The following is a 17,337-nucleotide window of genomic DNA, read 5'->3' as shown; positions in this document are numbered from 1 at the left end:
ATCCTTGTATCATCCATCCTGGTAGAGTGTCCTGCCATCCTAGGCAGTCAATAAAGGCTTATAGAATGGAATGGAATGGAGTGGGACTGAACTGATTAAATGCAGCTGGAGCAGTTGATGTGGTCCACATCTCTGGACTTTCCAAGTCTCATGAAACCAAATGATCGAAACTATTCAATTTGATTCAATGTGGCCAGCACTTGTTGAGTGCCTGGCATTTTATTCCTTCACTGTTTAGCTAATTTTGGCCATACCACCCAGCCTGTTGCCAAAATTATATTGTACACTGAAATATAAAGCTGCACTAAAATCCAGAGTAAGGGCAGGAGCATATGAACCTCATACTGGAGGTTGTTGGAAGAGAGGAAATGGAAACTCTAGGCTACGGAAAGGTAGCGTTTTGTTTAGAACTGAGTTGTGTTTGAAATTTGGTTATTCTGTTAACGAGTTGTGTGCACCGATATCAGCTCCTTGAGGACACAGTCTGAGTCCTGAGTGTTATATTTTCGGTCCCTGGCAGAGGGCCTGGCACCTAGTTAGTTCTCAATAAATATTGAAAGAAGGAATACTGTTCTTTGAAGTAGGTAAGGCAAATTTAATTATTCCAGTTTTATGGATGGGAAAACAGATCCAGGGGCTTTGTTGAATGAGAGAATTAAATTGAGATTTGTTCAAGGTCTCTCATCTAAAAGCGGGAGAAACCCATTTTTCTAAATCGTGGCCTTGTAACGTGTTGGGTCTGAGCTTTTCTACCTGTGAAAATGACTTCCTAAGGGATCTCTGTGATTCTTTGTAACTCAAACATCCTGCGAGTTTAGGTCGGTCACTCTGGTAACCTGAAGAGAATATGATCCAAGATCATAAACAATGACTAGGATTAAAATAGATACTTGGAAAGTTGCATTCATTCCTTCATTCCTTCATTCCTTCATTCACTCATGCAACAGTCATGCTTTGAGCACTTGCTCTGTGCCAGATGCCATGTTATATCTTGGGGGTAAAGGTAAACACAAAGATGAAACGCAGTCCCTGCCTCCCCCGAGAGCTTACAGCTGAGTGTGGAGTAAAGTAAGCAGCAGCTACAGGCAGGCGGTTGGTGCCAGGACAGGGCAGGCAGCGGGTGCCCGGGGAGGAAGAGGGAGAGGCAGGCAGGGCTCAGAGAAGGCGTCCTAGGACATGTGTCGCGGGGCAAGGTGAGAACTTAATTTTTTTTTTTAAATTTATTTATTTATTTTTGGCTGCGTTGGGTCTTCGTTGCTGTGTGCGGGCTTTCTCTAGTTGCGGCGAGCAGGGGCTACTCTTCGTTGCAGTGTGCCGGCTTCTCATTGCGGTGGCTTCTCTTGTTGCGGAGCATGGGCTCTAGGTGCGCGGGCTTCAGTAGTTGTGGCTCACGGGCTCTTGAGTGCAGGCTCAGTAGTTGTGGCTCGTGGGCTTAGTTGCTCCGCGGCATGTGGGATCTTCCTGGACCAGGGCTCGAACCCATGTCCCCTGCGTTGGCAGGCGGATTCTTAACCATCGCGCCACCAGGGAAGTCCGAGAACTTAATTTATATGAGTAGAAGCCAGCCAGGAGAAGAGTCAGAGCAAAACGTCTCTGTCACTGTGGGAAGGGCCAGGCAGCTGTCTCCTGTGCTACGCTCTTGTCTCCTTACCTGGAAGGAGAAAGAGGGATAAGCCATCTGTGAGGTGGAGTCTGGAAACATGGGCTTTCTCTTCTAGGGAAGGAGGTCGACACATGTTTATTTGGCCACATTATCTCATGTTGACGTTCATGTTGACACAGGCCTATCACTGATGACTCTTATTTCCGGGTTGGTGGCTTTGGTATTTTGGTTTGGGTTCCCCAGAATCAGACCTTGAAACAAGGATTGGTATGCAGTTAGTTTATTGGAAGGTGCAAGTAACAGGAAGGTGAGAGGGGAAGTATTGGGAGAAAAGATGTCAACCATGAAAGGGTGAGTTGCTAAGCCTGTTACCATAGTGGCAATTGTTGCTTAATTCCACGGAGCAGCTCTGGAAAATGTTATAAAACACACATCTCACAGTTCTCCCAGTCAGTGGGAGAAGGAGCTGGGGTATCTGTTGGTTAAAGGCTGCCTACCCTCTCCTCTCTGGAGTGTGTGTGTCTTCAATGCCAGGCACTTCCAGCCTGTGCTCTGAGCAGATAGAATGGGTTCTGTTAGCCTGAGCTAGCTCTCTGAGATAAAGCGGTGCTGAAATGAATGTAAGAGTGAGGGGAATCTGAGGGGGATGTGGGCGGAGCCCCAACAGCATCTCCTACACTTGGGGCCTTAGCACCACCTTATGCTGTAATACCTTGTACTGTCATATTGCTGATGATTCTACCAGGTGTCATTGAAGCTGTTTGGTGGACAGATTCCTTCTAGTTCCAGTTCATAGCCCTTTAGATGGGAAGAAGATGGATAAATAAATTTAGGACAGAGAACATGGTCTTGATGACTTATCTGTAGAGTTCCTGACTTATTCCAAATTTCACAGAGATTCATCTATGAATCCCTTGCCTTTCATAGTGTTTCAGCTCCACAAACCAGACACACCTATAAAACCAACACCTGGTCCCATCTGGTAGCATGACTCTCCAGTAACAGGGAGAGACTGGACCATAGGACTCTTCTCTCTTGATCTAAAAGGACCCATAACCTAACAGTCACACATGTCTGGCTATATGTGTGGGTCACCTACCATGTGCTGGATACTGTGCAAATGTGAGATATGACTCCTGTTCTCCAGGAGCTGATAGATTAGGTTCGAATTCATGATACACCCATAAGACTATGTACTGAATCTTCCAAAATGGTGACAGAGGTACTAACAACAGTAATTTTCCTAAAGGGAAGAATGTGGGCTTAATGGGTGGGGATGAGGGAAGGAGAAGGGCTTGAGCTGGACTTTGAAGGATAAGGTAGGGTTTAGAGAGACAGAAGGGAGGACAAAAAGACTTCCAGTTGGAGAAGTCACTACAGGAAGAGGTGAGAATGAGCAGAGCAAGCTCAGAGGAACTGACCACCCTGGAGGAGAAGGTCTACGTTAGAGAGGGGTGAGCGAGTGAAGAGGCATGTGATATAGCTTATGAAGGGCCTTCCAATGTAGCTCTCATGCTGTAAGCAAGTCGTTTTCAAAGCGTTTCTCATGAAGTGTCCTACCTCCCCTCAAAGACCATTGCTAAGGAGGAGGATGATGGGGGGACAGTGGGGAAAGGTTCCCAGGCCTCCCCAACCACATTAATCAGCGTGGTGCTGCTTTATTTCTTTTGCATTTTGGGTTTCCAAATGAAAATTCTTTTACCAAAGATTTCTGTGAGTAAAAAAAAATAAGACCAAAAATTACGGTAGTAGTGGTGGGGGAGCCATTAAATTTTAAGTCAATGGATGAGTTCTTTCATTAAGTTCATAAATCATCATCGGGCGCTTGCACTATCATATGCTGGGCAGCGGGCCATGTGTAGATGAGTAAGGCAGTGATGTAAGGAACGTTGCTCAATGGCTGTGCGCAGGGCAGGTTGTGGGGAAAGATACCTGCAATCTTGGAGACAGGTGAGTAGCAGGTTTTAGTCATCCTGACATGACGTGACAACATCTGGAACAAACAATATCAAGCAGCACTTTTAACTCTTTATTCCTCATCTTCTGGGCTTCTATATTTATTTACCTTGTGCTAAACTTCCCTCTCCTAGCTATACCCTAAGCTAAAGACTTCTTTTGTTCTTCGGAAGTGCCTCTGACGCTACTGGTTAGGGGATCCAGCTGTGCACTTCTGTGTCTACAAGGAGCAGTGAATAAGTGCAGTGACCAAGAGTGAGGGAATAGAAGGTTTGAGAGTCATGATGACTTGCAGACCTCTTGTCACGCCATTTAGACATTCAGAGTCAATTAGAGAAAAATCAAACCACGGGTGGCCCGAACAATAGAAACTTGTGAGCTGTGCTCTGTATTCGTGCTCAGTTGTTGAGATCCATGCCTGTATAGCACATGGTTTTTCTCTGTGTTTGGATAGACCTGCAACTTTCTGCCTCTTTCTTGACTGCTCTTGCCTGTCGGCTCCGTGTCTTGCCTGCTGCCTGCGCAATAGTTAGAGGCAGAATCTTAGAAGCCCACTCGTTTGGTAGGAACAATGATGTGCAAAGGGATGTGCACATACTCATGCCATTTTGGGCAAATAGAAATGAGATGTTATTAGGGAAACATTTACAAGCAGAGCTGTGAAAGAGCCACACCCACACTGTCATTACCCCACAGGGTGGTGTGCTCAGACAGGGTTCCACAGCTAGAATTCTAGTAGAGAGGGATCCTATCTCCACCTCCAAAGTGCTCTATTTGTTTGCAGACTATGCAGCCAGGAGACATCTACATTGCTGTTAGGATAGAAGGTCCTTGGTCAATAGCGTGACCAACCATCCTGGTTTGCCTGTCCAGATTTTAGCACTCAAAGTCCTGCATCCTTTGAAAGCCCTTAGTCTCATGCAAATAGGAATGGTGGAGCAGCTGGCCTTGTTAGAATCAAGAAGCCTTCAGAAGAGTTCAGGAACTGTTCACAGTGTGTTTTTTTTTTTTGGCGAGATAACCTATACCTTCTGAGCCAGAGCTCTAGTAAGTTATCAAAAGGGGGAAGGAAGTCAACCTCCAAGTCATCAGGATTTGTCTTTCCTTTTTCTATCCCCTGCCCTCGGGGCTTACGACCTTCTCTCTATTGACTCCAGCTGATTCTATGGCAATGCTTAGGAGTGGGGTGTCCATAAGGCTTCCTGCAGCCAGGTTTGATAAGGAGTTTTATATTCAACATCATGATGAGTTTGCATTCCAAACCAGTGTCTGGGATTCTCAGAGAAAGCTCTTTGGGGCTCTTTGACCACATCCATAACAAGAATGCAGGAAGTTATTCACCCTCTGGATTACCAACAGAGGTAGGTGCATTATCACTCTTTGAGGAGGTACCAGACTCTTTATCCCTTTACTCCAGAGTACAGGAGCAAATTCAAGGCCATTGTCCATTTGCCCAGTGGGTGGAGAGGGTTTCTCACCTGTAAAGTGGGGATTATAATATCCACCTCGTAGGGTTTTTGTGAGGAGTAAGTAAGATAATGTGTGTAAAGTCTAGTACCAGATGAGCTGTACATAAATGTCAACCGTCCAGCAAATGGCAGTGAGCCGTCTGCATCCCACCTGATTCCTACTTAAGGTTGTTGCTAAGTATTTTCCAGTGTGTTTCAAGCTGCACTATGTCTACAGAATAGCTGGGAATCTTGTTAAAATGCAGGTTCAAAATCAGTGGGTCTAGAGTGTGATTTGAGATTCTGCATTTCTAACATCTCCCAGGTGCTGTTGCTGCTACTATTCAAGGACTATATTTTGAGTATTAATGCTTTTTAACCTTAGTGAGCATATCTAACCTAGGCAGCTAGCAGACTCCACTCACCTGTCCTCTACTGCCCTTGCTTAACTCAAGAAATTCTCAAGCACAATTTAACCAACTGGTGCCTGTATGACTGCAGGAGAATCAACTGCAGAAGAATCAACTGTAAAAATAAAAATTCCTGGATCTATCCCAGGAGATTTTGTTTCTGTAGGTGAGGGATGGGGCTTGGAATCTGTATTTTTAAAAAGCATCCTATGTGATCCTAATGGGACCCAGCCATGTAACAACTGGTGCTAGTTGGGCCAGCATGTCAAGATCCATTAGTTATTGTAATTGAAATTGAACATGACTCATATACAATCCTGAGTGCTACATCATGAAACTGGGCACCATGGAGGCTCACTGACAAAAGGATACACAGGAGTGAGTCAAGTCTCTTTGGGCACTTGATTCACATCATAACCAGTATTAGAAACCCTTCTCCATTTACCACAGTTATCCAATAAAATATATCCACACATTTATGGGGTTCTGGTCACATGGCCACTTATGGGAAAACTCGGATGCTCCTGGATTTCACTTTGGAAAGCAACAACATGCATGGTTTAAATGCTCAGACTTAGGGGTCAGATGGACCAGGGCTTATATCCTGGCTCTACTGCTGAAAAGTTGTATGACTGTGGATAAGTCACTTAGCTGTATAAGAAACAGTATTTTTATCTGTCAAATACAAATAACATTACCTGTATCATAGGTTTATGATGAGGATTATTAAGCCCAACAATTCCATTCTTAGTCTTTCCCATATCAGATGGTAGCAACTTGATCCTTCCAACTTCTCAGGTCAGAAGCCATACAATCATCCTTGACTCATTTCTTTCTCTTATATCCTACATTCAACCCATCAGCAAATTGTTAGCTTCACTTTCAAAGTAAATACAGACTCCAGCCACTTCTCACTGACTCCTTTACTGCTCTCCTGGTTCATTCCACCATTGCTATTTTTGTAAAAACTTCCTACCTAACTGGTTTCTCTGGTTCTGCTCTTGTTCCGCCATCGTTTATTCTCAGTATATTAACGAGAGTGATTGTGTTATAATGTAAGTAGATCATGTTACTCTCTGATCAAACCCTCCAATGGCTGCCCCTTTTCTCCGAATAAAAGCCAAAGTCCTTACCATGGTCTTCTACAAGGTCCTATATGATCAGACTCCCTGTTACCTCTCTGACTTCATTTCTGATTACATTTTCTCCTCCACACTCTACTCCAGCCATGGAAGTCCCCTTATTTTTTTGGGGGGGGGGTGCAGTTTGGTGCAATCATGTGTCAGAGAGTGTGAAATGTGTTAAGTAAGAGAAAACCATATTTGCTGACTTCCTTCCAATAAAACGATGCCCTACACCAAGGCTATCGTTTTGGTCATCTTTTTCTAAACTCTCATTCTGAGACATTAAGAGGCATGTACTTTTTCAAAGAACCTTAAACTTACAGGTCTTTGGTAAATATTTTTTAAATAAAAGAGCATACACTTTTCTTTAGGGATTAATTTCCAGGGCAGGTTAGCTTCTATGCATAATCTAAAGTCTTGGTTTATAAAACAAAAATCTAGCATACACCAAGAGGGACATATTTTCCATTCTGAAATGTATATTTGCAATTTTACTTTATATATAGGTTATTTTTATATGTGGCACTAAGTATCTATCATGGAAACTGTATATAAATTGAATGCATTATCTTATTTTGTGGTATGTTTAATTGCTCTGCGTCTAAATGGTTTGTACATAGCAGAGTTTCAGAGATTTCCCAACTTAATTTCTTATATTCTATTATCTCCCTTACCAAATGGATTATTGCCTTGAGGTGGGGATAGTAAGTAGAGAGGTTTAACTTACATACATAGCATTAATAGTCTGGAAGCCCCCTTAATTTTTTTTTTTTTAACTTTTAAAAAAATGTATCTATTTTTAAAAATTTTTATTGGAGTATAGGTGATTTACAATGTTGTGTTAGTTTCAGGTGTACAGCAAAGTGAATCACTTATACGTATACATATATTCACTCTTTTTTAGATTCTTTTCCCATATAGGCCACTACAGAGTATTGAGTAGAGTTCCCTGTGCTATACAGTAGGTCCTTATTAGTTATCTATTTTATATATAGCAGTGTGTATATGTCAATCCCAATCTCCCAATTTATCCCTACCCCCTTACCCCCTGGAAGCCATGTTTTTTTCTACATCTGTAACTCTATTTCTGTTTTGTAGATAAGTTCATTTGTACCCTTTTTTTTTTTTAGATTCCACATATAAGTGATATCATATGATATTTGTCTTTCTGTGTCAGACTTGCTTCACTCAGTATGACAATCTCTAGGTCCATCCATGTTGATGCAAATGGCATTATTTCGTTCTTTTTTTATGGCTGAGTAATATTCCATGGTATATATGTACCACATCTTCTTTATCCATTCCTCTGTTGATGGACGTTTAGGTTGCTTCCATGTCCTGGCTATGGTAAATAGTGCTGCAGTGAACATTGGGGTGCATGTATCTTTTCGAATTATGGTTTTCTCTGGATATATGCCCAGGAATGGGATTGCTGGATGATATGGTAGCTCTATTTTTAGTCTTTCAAGGAACCTCCATACTGTTCCCCATAGTGGCTCTACCAGTTTACATTCCCACCAATAGTGTAGGATGGTTCTGGCCCCTTAATTTTTGACAAACGTCAATCAAGCTGCAACCTTTGTTTCTTCATCCTGGAATACCCTCTGCCTTAGGTGCTCTTCTCTCTGGTAACTGCACGACCAATTGCTTCTGCTTCAGGTCTTTGTTCAAATGTCACAATGATGCCCACCCCAGGCCACCCTATTTAAAATCTCCTCTGCCCCCATCCCTTTACTCAGGACCTCCTTTACTCAATTCTATTTTTATTTTTTCTCATCATCTTCTAACACACCACATAATTTACTTTTTTAATGTTTGCTACTCATTGTTTGTCTTGCCCCACAGGTATGTCAGCTCCATGAGGGCAGAGAATTAACTTCTCTGTTGTATTCTATGTACCTAGCCTGTACCAGTATCTGTTACATAGTGGATGCTTGATATGCACTTTTAAAATAAATGAGAGATGTGTGTAAAGTTCTGATCACAGGGCCTGGCATGTAGACAGCATTGATTAAATGGCAGTTTTTATTATTTGTGAAGCACTTAGAAAGCTGTTACTGTCTTGGGTGCCCCTGCCTACAGCTTTGCATAGCACGTTTGCCCATCAGAGAATCTATGTCTTGCCATAGTCCTGCAAGGTGAGTGGGGCTGGGACTCCTACTCTTGTTCTGTCAGAGGTGAACAACTAGGCACCCAGGGGCCAAGTGATTCATATAACTAGTGTGTTATAGAACCAGGGCACAATAGACTTCAGGTCTCGCAATTCTGAGTCCAGTGCTCCTGCTTTGCTGCCACGAAAATTAGAAGAGATGAATTCTTACACCAAGTTCTTAGCTTTCCTGAGCCTGGATTATGTGTTAATCAAACACCCAAAGTGCTGATGTGCCCAGGTACCGAGATAATGTCAATAGTCTGACATGAGCTTCATTTATCTACATTATCTTGAAACAAAGATCTGTAAATTTGGGCGACATTGAATTGAATGACAAAGATCAATTATAAGAACTTTCACACAGTGGATTAAAAAATCACTGATTCCCCAAAGAGATCATAAATGTCTTGTCTTTAACTGTTATTTGGCTAAAAGAAAGTCAGTTTGGAATAATGCTAATCTCTGCTTGAAATAAATTGTATTATAATAAATGGATTGGAAATTGAAAAATGAACAAAAACATGTGTAATCATGTCAACTTACAAATTAATAGTTGTCATTTTAATGTTCTCTTCTGCTCTTTGCTTATATTCATGTTATTTTTGCATGGCATAGCAATTTTTTTCTTCTTAAATTTAATATATGCTAAACTTTTTAGCTTTATCTAGTGTTTAGAAATATTATATATAATAGTTACATAAAATACCATCTGTTTGGTGTACCACAGTTCATGTAACAATTATCCTATGGTTGAATTTGTAGATTATTTTCAATGTTTCATGGTTTACATGTCATTGAAATGAATGTTTTGCATATACAACTTTTCTTTTAGGGATTTTTCCCTCCTTAATACAATTCCCAAGAGTGTTTCTACTGGATTAAAATTTTTTTTATGAGTCAATAAATCTGCTTCCTTTTTTTGCTCCTGTTTATGGCTTGAGATGGTTTCATCAAATGGCTAATATGTATTTTATAGACAGAAAATTAGAAAACAGTAGATCATTATCCCTTGCTTGTCAATTATCCTGTCAAGGCACCAGCTTCTATGATGGCCCTATCCTGGAGGTGATACTGTTGGAATTGTTTTCTTCTCTGATAATTTACTCAGTAAAGAAGGAGGCTTCTCTTTTTGGAAGACTGTGTTGTCATCCTGAACTCTGGTTTAGATTCCCTTGGGACAGGCTGTGATGGGAAGAGGGCTAGATGCGAGTTAGAAAACTTGGATTTCAATCTTCGCCATGCCATTTATGAAAAATACTTTGTAAAATTCTTTATATAGCAAGGTATTACTTTTTTTATTTTAGAGAAAGAAAAAAAATCCAATTATTCAGATGGGTCTAAACTCCCAAAGAGTGTTGTGAGGGTTTAGATTTCTGCTTTGACTTTTAGATCTGGCTCATTAGAGAGGTATGTCCTGTGGTAGCAAAGCTGTGTGTTGTCTAGTAGGTTGATTGTACACAGTAGATAGACCTGGATTCGACTCTAGGGAAATTTGACAACCTCTCTGAAGTGGGGATAATAACAGGGCTCAAGCGAGAATGAAATGAGACAGTATAAGTCAAATGTCCAGCAGAATGCTTGGCACTCAGGCATCTGTAGTGTTAGTTCTCCTTCCCAGCTGCCATATCCCATGAGAGCTTAATAGGTATTTTCACAGATTTTTTTTTCAGAAGCTTTAAGGGAGTAAGACTTTACTGTAGCATCAATGTCTTTTATTTGGTATCCATAAAATAGGAGTATTGAAAGAAGTGTTTACTTATTTCAAGGGCATCTTGAATTATTTCTGGAGATTGGCTGGCTCAGTTGGCTATATTCAGCAGGTGATAACCAACACTTAAGCTATTTATTTTAGTGTATTTGTTATGTGCTGTGCCTTTCCTGTCGGTTCAGATAGAATGGATTTATCTTCAAGTCAAGATGAATGCTTATGTCTAAGACTCAGAGTTTGATGCAGAATTGCAAGCATTGGTAGTTTAAGAGCATAAATAGTGCTGCAACTTGTCTATGATCTGGAAAGTAATAACTTCTCTCATCCATTGCAATCCTATCGAAAAAGGTCTCTGTTTTACTATTGAAAAATACAGCAATTCTTACCATTTCTCTACCACTCTATATGTTATATAATATGTTCACATGAACTGCCTCAACCAAATCTTACTACATTTCCTTGAGGGATTGAGATTCAAAAGGCATTTATTATTAAACCCTCACTATATGTTAGGTTTGGTTACTGGACACTTCCACATAACTTTCTCTTATAATTTTCATTTTCAACACTTGATGAAGGACAGATAATTGGAAAGTGGAGTGACCAGGACTCGAACCCAGGTCTTGGATGCCCAGTCCAGTAATGATCTTGGGTAACAATCTTGTTCCTCAAGGGGATAGTGTGATGCTGTAGAAAGAACACCAGCTTGTGTCAGACGACAGGGGCTCTAATCACAGTGACCAGGTCATGATGGGTCCTTCATGGAGTCATGCCCCTCTCTCTGGGCCTCAAGTATTCACCAGTAAAATGAGAAGCTTAGGTATGATGACCTCTTTGGTCTCTCCCTGCCCTGATAATCCATGTGCCTATGGGACACACTCTTACAGTGGGAACATTCTAAGGATGTGCTTTCATTAGACAGCTGTCCTGATTTGGAAAGAAGTTTATGAGATGAACTTCAGGTATGGTGTGATCTGGTTTCCTGACTCTGCAGGCCTTTCCCCAGCAGTCTTGACTTTCAGTGCCCACAGACAGCCTGCCCAGGACAAACCAGAAGTGTGGGGTTTGATCTAATCCTGCCTCCCTTTTTCCTCATTCTCTAGGAAAGCAATGAGAAGAGAAAATGAAAAGAAAAATTTGGATCTGTTATTATAATAGTCTCAGATGCATAGACCATTATGGTTGGAAGGGACCTTGGCAAAGATTTGTTTCAACTCAGTAATTTATGATACTAGGACAGTGAACCCAGAGCAAGGCAGTGCAGGAAGGCCCAAGATCTCACAGTGAGTAAGAGGCAGTCAGGACTAGAACTGAGAGCTCCTGGCTCCTAGTCACCTTACTCCCAATAACTGGAAACTTTCAGCCATGCTGATTTTCAGGTTCCTGCTAGCTATCAAATATGTAAAGCTATCGGTTGACTGATACAATCTTAGATTGCTTTAATGGAAGCAGCAGAAATACAGTGAGTGGTATTGATAGGAAGCTGGGTTTTGGAGTCACCCAGACTCGGGTTACCAGGTTGTGAACTCGGGCAAGCCACTTAACCTCTTTGAGGACATTCAAGTATTGTGGTGTGGCTGGAGTGTAGAGGGTGAGGAGGAAAGTGAAGGTAGGTGAGACTGAAGGGGTAAGTGGGAGATACATCATGGAGGGTTTTTTAAAATTGAAGTATAGTTGATTTACAGTGTTGTGTTAATTTCTACTGTACAGCAAAGTGATTAATTTATACATATATATACATTCTTTTTTATATTCTTTTCCATTATGGTTTATCACAGGGTATTGAATATAGTTCCCTGCGCCATACAGCAAGACCTTGTTGTTTATCCATTCTATGTATAACAGATTGCATCTGCTAATCTCAAACTCCCAATCCATCCCTCCCCTACTCCACTCCCCTTTGGCAACCACAAGTCTGTTCTCTATGTCTGTGAGTCTGTTTTGTAGATAAGTTCGTTTGTGTCATATTTTAGATTCTACATATAAGTGATATCATATGGTATTTGTCTTTCTATTTCTGACTTACTTCACTTAGTATGATAATCTCTAGGTCCATCCATGTTGCTGCAAATGGCATTATTTCATTCTTTTTTATGGCTGAGTAGTATTCCATTGTATATATATACCACATCTTTATCCATTCATCTGTCGATGGACATTTAGGTTGTTTCCATGTCTTGGCTATTGTAAATAGTGCTACTATGAACATAGGGGTGCGTGTATCTTTTTGAATTATAGTTTTGTCTGGATATATGCCCAAGAGTGGGATTGCTGGATCATATGGCAACTCTATTTTTAATTTTTTGAGGAACCTCCATACTGTTTTCCACAGTGGTTGCACTAATTTACATTCCCACCAATGGTGTAGGAGGATTCTCTTTTCTCCACACCCTCTCCAGCATTTATTTGTAGACTCTTTTAATGAAGGACATTTTTACCAGTGTGAAGTGGTACTAGTTGTAGTTTTGATTTCAATTTCTCTAATAATTAGCGATGATGAGCATCTTTTCATATGCCTCTTGGCTATCTGTATGTCTTCTTTGGAGGAATGTCTATTTAGGTCTTCTGGTGTGGCTACTTCTTCTGTTCATTGGCTTACATCATGAATTCTGTATCACACATCTTATTTATGAATTTATAGGCTGAGTTTTAATATAGTAATGTGATTTTTGTTCTGCTGGTCATTTCAGTGTAAGGGTAAAAAATATAATAAAACAGATTTCTTTGGATCCTCTCCACTTATGATTGAGGAACTTCCAGCTTTACCCCTTTATTTTTTCCAGTTTGTTCTTGATGTTTCCAGGGGCAGACTTTCATGTACTTTCTGCTGCTGCAGGGGGTTCAGCATTTCCTTTTTCCACTCCTGCTGCATATTTAAAGATACCCATTATGCAGATGTGGGCACTGAAGATTAGATACTTTCTCACCTTGTTGAAAGTCATCTAACTAGTGAGTGTTAAAGTTTGAAATTGAACTCGGTCAATTTCAGAACCCAAGGTCAAACCCATTTGTTAATTACTATACTATATTAGCTCAACTGGTTTCTTTTAAACATTTTCATTCCATCCCTCATGATTTAGTTACTGTCACGCCTATGTATGTAGGAAGTGTAGATGATTTTAATTTCCTTTTTTTCATAGACAAGAACAACTTTACCAGAGTGAAACCCTCAAGACAAAGGATCCCAGGAGAGAAATCTCATCAGGAAAAGAGAGGAAGTTTTCATGGAGTTGCTGTGAGTCAGAAACTTTTAATGAATCCAGTTGTATTGTTTACCAAGTTAAGATCCTCTCAGATGTCAGGAGATAGATGCGTAGATGTCAGCTCATAAAGTACAGCTCTGGTGTGAGAGTGGAAATATGAGAAGCTGGAATTCCTCCATGCTAAGAGATAATGAAGGAGGTCAGAGATAAGGTGGAAGAAACACTGGTTACCAAGAGGGATAGCAATTGTTTTTGCTAAATCAAATATTTATGAGACTGGGATTTGATTACCCATGGTTTAACAATTCAAGGGAAAGATTATTTTCTAGAAATGCCCAAGGTGTTGGAGTAATTCAGATAACTGTATGAAAATAATTAATCACTAGAATTTGGAATGCATGAAAATTGTGATGGGGATAGAAGATATTTTGCAGTGTGAAGGCATGATGGTGTAACATGTTGGAAGGATTAAAATATATCCTGTTGTCATAGACACCACTCCATCCCTTGTCAATACAGAACATTTGGTTTTGATTTTTGATTTTGCTAAAATTTATTGAATACCTACCATGTATCAGAAACTTTTATATTGGTTTAAAAAATTTTAATAATCATAAAACCATTAAGGTATATATTATTTCATTTTATGGAAGAGGAAATTGTTATTCAGAAAACTTAAATGGTGCTCAAGGACACAGAGCTAATAAGGTGAAACTTTGGCTTGGTACTCAGGTCTGTATGACACCAAAATCTACAATCTTTTCCTCATCCCACTCTGCCTTTCAGGTGTTCCTAAACTACAATTTCTGGCCTGAAGGGGGGTTACAGAGACTTAGCCTGAGGTCTGTAGTCTTGGTGGAGCAAAAAAAAAGCAATATGTTATTTTGAGTGAGGGTGAAGCAAAGGAAGTCAAGATCATTTATCAAGTGTGCCCACTGATTCATTGCTGGAAAAATCCCGCTCGCTACTTTTGGTGAGAAATGAACCAAGTCTGTTATAGCTGAAGGAATCTGGCACTCACGTAATTCAACCTCCTCATTTTACAGATGAGTACTCTGGAGTCCATAAGGAGAAAGTGATTTGTCCAAGGTTGTTATGTGATGAATCAGTGTCAGAGTTTGCTCACCAGAGTCCTAGCTCTCTGCAGCTCAATCTTGGGTCTGTTCTCTGGAACTACATGAGAAAAGATTAATTCTCCTTCTATATGACAGCCCTTTAAATATGTGGTGACAGTACTCGGTGCCCCTGAATCTTCTTCAGACAAAGCAGACTTTCATTGGTCAAATGTTTCTATCATGGCCAATTTTCCAGATTCCTCATCCTGTTCGATCTTTTCCAGAAGTGCATCATATTGTCAATTTCCCTCTCAAGCTTTGGTATCCAGAAATGAATACATCACCCCAGGTTATATCAGTAAAAGACTTAATTAAGGAGAGTAAATATAAAATTTTGCAACTTGCACAACTAAGATTGAAGCTACAGTTGTTGGTTTCATGATTATGGAGTTATGAATATGGCAAATTGAGGTGAAATGGATGACTGCTGTTCCTACTTCAAATTTCTGAAAATGTATACAATTATAGAAAAGAATTTTTGCATATATCGCTAGAGAATAAATCAAGAACAGAAAATACACAGAAATGCCGAAACAAAGAGAAAGCTCAAAATCAGAGCAGTAAATCCAAAAGAGCTATATGGTTACTGTAATATGTAGAATTTAAAGTCTGGAGACTGGGGACTAGCATTCTCTGATATTGTTATCAGGAGGATATTTAAGGCCTTGGATCTCAGTCTTATGCTATAGATGAACAATCTGACTAAAGGGAGGAGCCATGAAGATCTGTCTATTCTAGCAATAAGGACCAGGAAAACCTGGTCTGTCTCTTCTGCGAGGCAGCAAGGAAGTTCGTAATCCACCTGGGGCTGTGCCTGGTAAACAAAACACCAATGAGAAATCAGAACCCCAGATGTGCACCACATGGCTGTGGAATACGATTCAAAGTAGTACCGCAGTACTATGGATACCAAACCAAAAAGGTAACTTAAAAACTAGTCTAGAACCAGCAGAGATTGTGGAGACTAACAGGGGCAGATTTAACACATCCTACAGGGATATTTCCAGAGCACCAAGACTCCCACAGTGCTGTTAAAGATGAGCACAAAATCAAATATTAAAAAATCACACAATGGACTAAATTGCCATGGGAGAATTCAGCAGGTGAAACAAACAACAACAGATGAACTAAATATCACCTCAAGATATAGAAATAATAAAACAATCTAAAATAGATGTTAAAATAAATAGATTTAAAATGATTACAGGGACAAAGGATCAAAGAGGAATAGAAACTAAGGCACAAACCAGGTAATTTGAAAAATCACAGGCAGATTTGAAACAGCACCAAAGTGAAATTCTAGAAATGAAAAAAAGGTTATTAAAATAAAGCACTCAATTGAAAGGTGAGGGGAGAAATAATGATTCTGAACATAGTTCTGATAAAGTTATCCAGAATGTAGCACAAGAGGAAAAGAGATAGAAAATGAAGATATTGAGACATGGAAGCCAGAGATTCCAACATAATAGAAGTAATAGATGAAGATAACGGGGTAGAGGCAGTATTGAAAGAAACAATAGCTTAGAATCTCCAGATCTAAATATATGAATCTATAAACTGAGAGAACACCTAAGTCCTGATTGGGATACATTGATTTGTTAATTCAGTAAATACTTAATGAGAACTTACTATACGCCAAATACTGTTACAGGTGGCAAAACCTTTTGCTCTTATAGCACTTACATTCTAGTTGAGGGTGGGGAGAAATGGACAATAAACACAATAGACAAGTGAAATATAGCAGGGCAGTGGGAGAATTGTACTTATCTTCTGGTCATCTAGTACTTATACAGCCACTCAGCCCATGTGTCTTTGCTGTGCTTTGAGGCAGAGATCTGGTCTTGTTCATTTCTGCACAGGATGAGGCATGATGTATCATAGTTCCTGATATAATCTGGATGACCAATAAAAATCAGATGCATTTAACAGAATTAAATCCTCCACTCTCTTATCTCACCATCTTTTTCTCTGGCTAGTCCCCATCTTACTGATTTCCAAGCCTGTACTCACCTGTTTGTGGAAAGAGGTAACCAAGAACTTCATTCTTTGCCTGCTCTCAGCCATGTCTTTGGAATTGTCATCCTCATTCATGCTTGTTCACTCATCTATATCCTTACTACTACTGCCACAGTTTGGTTCTCATGGTCTCTTTCCTAAATTATTACAACTGCCCCCAAAACGGTCTTCCTTCCTCTCCCCTCTCTAATTCATTATCCATGCTGGCAGTCAGGATGATTTTTCTAAAATATATTTAGTATGTAATTTTCCTGCTTACAGTTTATCAATGACCTTAAACTTTCTTAAACTATGCAAGACACTCTATGATCTGTTTCCTTCTTGCCTCCCTTCTCCTTCTGCCTCTATTTCTACCCCATGTGCCCTTCATACCGAATGACTTACAGCCCCCAGATTGGTCATATATGTTCAACATATTTCTGTCCCTTCATTTATTCTGCTACATGTGTATGACAAGCTTTTTCTTCCTTAATTCCCATTCCTGACAGTTGGATACATATTCATTTTGAGATTCAATTCAAGTTTCACACCTTCTGTGGTGCTTCCTCTGATGCCCATTTTGTAGTTGAATTAGTCCTCCATTCTTTGAGATGTTATGTACT

The 17,337-nt window shown here is 40.1% G+C and overlaps 1 long non-coding RNA gene across 2 annotated transcripts in view; it reads left to right on the top strand.

Moving 5' to 3' along the window:
- The window catches only part of LOC103016637 (uncharacterized), a 95,799-nt gene extending 82,180 nt beyond the window's left edge, over window positions 1–13,619 (top strand). For both annotated transcript variants that reach the window (XR_009009155.1, XR_451465.2), the window contains one exon: window positions 13,542–13,619. This is a non-coding gene — a long non-coding RNA (uncharacterized LOC103016637). The remainder of the gene's footprint in view (window positions 1–13,541) is intronic.
- Window positions 13,620–17,337: the final 3,718 nt, after the last annotated feature.

Source organism: Balaenoptera acutorostrata, chromosome 9 (assembly GCF_949987535.1).
Source record: "Balaenoptera acutorostrata chromosome 9, mBalAcu1.1, whole genome shotgun sequence".
Lineage (NCBI taxonomy): Eukaryota > Metazoa > Chordata > Mammalia > Artiodactyla > Balaenopteridae > Balaenoptera > Balaenoptera acutorostrata.
The sequence above is the reverse complement of the archived record's forward strand: the minus strand, read 5'-3'. Positions and strand labels throughout refer to the sequence as shown.